Source organism: Mytilus galloprovincialis, chromosome 9 (genome assembly GCF_965363235.1).
Source record: "Mytilus galloprovincialis chromosome 9, xbMytGall1.hap1.1, whole genome shotgun sequence".
Taxonomy (NCBI): Eukaryota; Metazoa; Mollusca; class Bivalvia; order Mytilida; family Mytilidae; genus Mytilus; species Mytilus galloprovincialis.
Window position 1 is genome coordinate 51,192,834 of NC_134846.1, and position 6,177 is coordinate 51,199,010.

The 6,177-nt window shown below is 32.3% G+C and overlaps 1 long non-coding RNA gene across 1 annotated transcript; it reads left to right on the forward strand.

Annotated features, from left to right (window-relative positions):
- Positions 1–535: 535 nt before the first annotated feature.
- LOC143046961 (uncharacterized) lies at positions 536–5,385 on the forward strand. The gene is made up of 3 exons (XR_012969329.1): positions 536–642; positions 3,613–3,777; positions 5,246–5,385. It is a non-coding gene; the product is annotated as an uncharacterized LOC143046961 (long non-coding RNA).
- Positions 5,386–6,177: the final 792 nt, after the last annotated feature.

Genomic DNA, 6,177 nt, shown 5'->3' on the forward strand with positions numbered 1-6,177 from the left:
ATACTCGTGTAAAGTGTAGCGAAGTCAAAAGTGTTAATATTATTGCAAGATGAAAGGGTGTTAATAAGGTTTATGTACTATAGGTCACTCTCTTCTATGGAGACCGTCCCATTTGCGGATTTTCAGTTTTCGATGTATAGAAATGACTTCATTCAAACCTTAGTTTCCTTATATTTGTTTTATTTTTATAACGAACAATTTTAGAAAGGTTTGTTATAAATAATGTCAGTATAAACGTACTGATTACTGAGCAGATGATACCCTTGGAGACAATAATCCGCCACCAGGTTAATAAATGCTACAGATGATCTACCACACAGTCTCAAATCAAAAGTATATTTGATTTTGAGATTGGGAAAATTAGTGAAATCACTTTTTTAGCACTGTCATGGCTAATAGAGACTATCACATTCGAAAACAAAATTGCAATGTTCAAAGTTACATGTTATATTGAAATAATGTATCCGCAACGGTAAAATATGAAAGAACAATGTATCTACATCCGGTTTGTTTGCACAGGATGTAATCGTTTTATAATAACTTCCCTGAGTATCATGGAAATGTGGCGTTTAATATCAAAACTTATTATAATTTTAAATGGTGATACTGTGACGGCCAAATATTATTTAAATCAAGTTGCAGGTAAGTAGTTTTTTCTTCTAATATATAAAGAAAGAACATGAGGTATGATTGCCAATGACATATTTATCCACAAGAGACCAAATGACAGTTCACTCACAAGCAAAAACCCTTACTGTAAAAATATAAGGGCATACACTACAGGCACGGGGGCACCTTCTACAGCATCAACACAGCACGAGTTACAAACCCTGCAGTTAATATAAAAAGAAAATTTGGTATGATTGCCAATGAGACAACTCTCCACAAGAGACTAAATGACACAGATATACAGTACATGAAATAAAACATTAATTTAATGGAATAGAACGATAGCTCTCTCACAAGCAAAAAAACTCTTAACTGTAAAAATATAAGGGCATACACTACATATATACAGGCACGGGGAAACATTTTACTGCGTCCACACAGAACGAGTTACAAATTCTTCACTTCAGTAAATATAAAACAAAATATCGATTGTATAGGATGACTGCCTGAATACATATTGCCTTACTACCAAATAGTATGTATGCACAATATCAACTATAAATCGTTATGATTGTGTCAATGTATCAATGTTTAAAACCATTATATTTTTGTATCATATATACCAGGATTGTGGGTCTAAGGATACATTCCTCGATATATTCAACAGGCCTAAGCCTAATCAAAAGCATTCGCTTGAATATTAGTCGTATTGTTAGTTTGAAAGTACTTAATTTCTAAATGGCCGAGTGTGCATGTAGTTCAACATTGATATTGTATTTGGCACAAATCTTTCATATAATGGCTACATAGGTTTTCATAATTCTTTTATCTGAAATTGATTTTTAGCGTTTTAGTATTTAATCAAGCATGTAATTATCACGTTGTATATTTAACTCCTAAATGAAAATCAGATTAACATTAAGATGCGAGTATAGTTTTAATTAACTTGTATTCATTTTTCCAAGTTTGCAAGTATCAATCTTTTCTCAATTGTATCCGTCTTGTCATGTTCCTTACTGCGACAGTTACTACGGAAATTACTGGAATAACATGTAAGTTTTGAATTAATGCGTTAAAATTATTAGTAAGAGTCGCACTGACCATTACAAAAGCAATATAATATATGTTATTTTACATTTCGGCCCTGTTCTTTTGTGTCTCAAATAGGACAGTTACTTGACCAAAAACATCTAAATGACAAACAAATACACATTAAAACTATCCCTAACTATGTGACTTTATTAAAGTTACTTGGTGATGCAACGATAAATTCATATCATAATAAAAAAACAAATGTAACGAAAAATCGAACTGAATGGAAAAAAAAAGTGAAATCACAAAAATACTGAACTCTTAGGAAAAACCAAACGGAAAGTTCCTAATAAAATGGAAAAATCAAAGCTCAAACACATCAAACGAATTTATAACACCTGTCATATTTCTGATTTAAATTTGTAAAGGCATTTTCTTCTGTAAAAATGGTGGATTGAACTTGGTTTTACAGCTAGGTAAACCTCTCACTTGTATAACAGTCGCATCAAATGCAATTATATTGACGATGATGCGTGAACAAAATAAACAGACATAAAACCGTGACCCGTACTTGTTTATTTCTGTGTCATTTTGTTCTATTGAGGAGAGTTGTCTCATTGGCAATCATACCATATCTTCTTTTTTATATATATAATAGGTAAAAATGTCCAACATACAGCCGTCGAAGTTGTGGTGTAATCTTAATCACTAACAAAACATACAAATATGTCACAAAGAAGCACACAATGGCATATAGACCAAGCATACCAAGCATCACGAAAATCAAATATGTTTGTGTTTTTATATATTTCGATGAACAGAACTTATCATAACTGATTTGCAAAACTGGTAAACTAACTGTGCACACTTTATTGCTAAATTTCTTTTTGATGGTGAAGAATGATTATGTTGTCAATTCTGTTTAGTTTGCTAGAATAAGCGCTTTTGTTGTTTTTGTAATCTTAGCAATGAATTTAACATTATGTCAGCGTGCAATGAAGTACATTCAGTATCTTATGAAAAGGCAAAACTTTTCGCTTGTTTACACTAGAGCAATAATTTGAAACGTAACATGTATTTTACAAAAACCTGTCACTTCTATTCCCGATCATTCTCCTAAATAGCAGATGTGAATTAAAAGTCTGTGTATATGTGTATGAGCTTTTTTGTGCATCAAATTAGTTTCTAAATACCCATCTTGAGCAGAAAAATCGGCACCGTTAATGTCATTTGATCACTTTAAAGCTCGAGTATTTAACTTCTAGACCACAGGCAAAACATTTGTGCATGACATTTAACTAATCACTAGTGTCTGATTCAATGTCTTTTATTATTTCGATATTAGTTTCATTTAATCTATATGAATACAGGATATGTGCAAAAAGAGTGGAAAAAAAACAAAATTCAATTCAGTGCAGTGCAGCACCTGTATATTTAAACCAGGGTATTCAATGTAAACTTGTCATTAATTATTTGCTAAACAATTGAAAATGGACCATTATATCGTTCAAATTTTCTTTTTAATCGAATAATTTTATACTTCATGTTTGCACTAGATCTGCAATGTAAAATTCAAAAGCCTTTGTAACAAATAAGTGGAAACGTTTTCCCAGTTCCAATATCATAACAAAGCACTAATCAAAATATATTTAAAAAAAAGATTCGGTTAAATAACTAATGAAACAACTCTTCACAAGAGACCTTATGACTGAGAAATTAACAGCTATGGGTCACCGTACGACCTTTAACAACGAACAAAAACCATACCGCCTAGTCAGTTGTAAAAGGCTCATGAATCGAAAATTAAAACAATCCAAACGAAAAAACTTCCGCCCTAATTAGTTTAAAAATAAAGAACGAAAACCAAATATGTAACACAGCTACAAAGTCCATTCTGTAATCATGTTTGGTTACTTAGTCTGAATGAAACTATCACATAGTTAATATTTGATATGATTCTTCTTGAAATAGTAACATGGAAGGAAGCACAGACTGTCTGCAGTGTTCCATTTGTCAACGAAATCGTGTACACCGAGAACAATTATTATAATAATTATAAAGGACTACCAACAACCTTCTCTGCATGGACATCTTCAGCTTCGGTGAACCACACATCTGATTGGGCATCTTTTTATGGTAATTATGTTTCAGTGATATCTAGTTCAATGAACTTTAAATATTAATAATACAATTCAAACCAAGTGTAAGATATGACAAGCTAGTAATTCAGTAGTCTTAATTAAAAAGTTGACTTATCACTTTATAGAGGTCTTCTTCTTCTTCTTCTGATATACAGTTACAGCTTCATTATTATTGAAGATTACGAACTGTTGCATGCGCGGAGTATATGATTAAAAAATATGAACAAAAATTTATCTTTAACTTAGTAGAATACTTGGTGATATTTACATGAAAGAAAACAACAAGTGATTAAAAAATATGTACATTGTTATTTATAGAATTAAATTATGTTGTGGAGGACAGTTGCTGTCAACTGATCTCTGTAAATTTCAATGGTTTGACTTTCTACCACAACTTGTGGCAACATGTTCCATTGAATGATTGTTTGCGGAAAGAATGACCATTTGTAGCTGTCTTTAGAGGTGGATATTTGCCGAAATGTTTGAGTATGTAATTTTCTTGTTCTAGTATCTGATGGTATGAGGACTAGTGATGGGATTGCAATGAGTCCATGGATGACCTTGTAGAACATGATAAGTCTGGTTTTGAGGCGGCGCTCACTGAGTGAGGGCCATTGTAGTTCGTTTAACATGGATGTAACGCTACTGGTGTTGTGGTAATTGTTACATACATATCGGGCCGCACGCCTCTGTACCATTTCTAGCTTATTTTTATAATCTGCTGTGTGTGGATCCCATAGACTACAGGCATATTCGAGTTTTGGTCTCACTATTGATTGGTAAGCACGGGATTTGATACTGGAGTTAGAAATTTTTAAGTTTCGCCTAAGAAAGCCAAGAGATTTATTTGCATTTGATACGATGTTGTTGTAGTGAATGTTCCATTTTAAGTTAGACTGTAGGGTTACGCCAAGATATTTTGCAGATGTTACTAGTTCTAAAGTATGGTTATGAAGGATGTAATCGTGTTTAAATGGTTGTTTTTTTTTTTTGTGTGATGGTTAAGATAGTGCATTTTCCAGGATGGAAGGCCATGAGCCAATCAGCCTCCCATTTCGCTGCTGCGTTAAGATCTTTTTGTAAATTTGTGCAGTCTTGTTGACATGTTATTTCTCGGTATATAATACTGTCATCAGCGAAGAGTCGTAGTTTGCTGTGTTCCAGGTATTCTGGAAAATCATTAATGTATATTAAAAAGAGTATAGGCCCAAGGACAGTTCCTTGGGGGACACCTGATGTTACTGGTGCTGTATTTGATGTTATTCCATCTATTACCACTGTTTGCGTACGGTCTGATAGGAAAGCCTGAATCCATTTTAGAGTGTTACCTCGAATGCCATAGTATTTTAGTTTATAGAGTAGACGTTTGTGGGGAACCTTATCAGAGGTGTATTGATAATTGTTGGTTTCAATTGCTTTTTCCTACTTAGTATGTTTATTAGTTAACATGTATTTTATTTCAGGTTGTCAGGATGTTAACCAAAATATGATCAACCCTCTGATCACTCTTAACGAATATTTTCGAAATAGTATTGAGGCAATTGCGGTAAACAGTGTATTCGAATGTGCATATTTATGTACAAAAAGAGCAGATTATTTCACATTTTTTGTAAGTATATAGTTCTGATATTAAATACGTATGATAAATACAATTCATAAACTGTATTTTGTTAATACCTTGTATATTAAATAGTGTAAAAACAACATCGCTTCACAATAGAATTCACCGGAAAAATATCATTGTGTGTATGTAAGAAAGCTATGAAACTGTTAGATTTTACACAATAAAACTAATAAATAATTGGAAAAAGTAAAAGGAGCTAAAGGGTGAAAAATATACTGACATTAGAATATTTTAATATTGTGTTTTTTCTTAACTGAACTTTACTTGCTACTCATTAAATGTAAACAATTCATTTGGATGGTTGTTCTGTCCCATTCACAAGTGAGTTTTTATTAGACAAATGCGTCTAACGTTATACTTATAAGCCTCGTTCATATCTTCAAAGGGGTACTAAATACGCCATATATACAAAATTTTACATAGGCTTGTTTTTTTTCAATCATTAACGAAAGTGAAAAAGTGAAATGATTATTCGCTCTTAACAATCAGGATAGTTCAATTTAGTCAAACTAAGATAAAAGACATCAATGATGAATACTCACTTGCAAGTGAATAATTCGACCTCATTGAATCCGTATTCATGTGACCTTAAATTTTAACTCCTTATCTGTAGCTAGAGATGGATTACGCATGAATTATGGGTGCTAAGTTTTTGAAAGGAAGAATGCCAACTTTGAAGTGAGTCAAAGGTCAATCATTTTATTGACTGATACGATCAACACAAACTCATTCTTATACAGATAACAACGATAATTAACATAGACATGAATA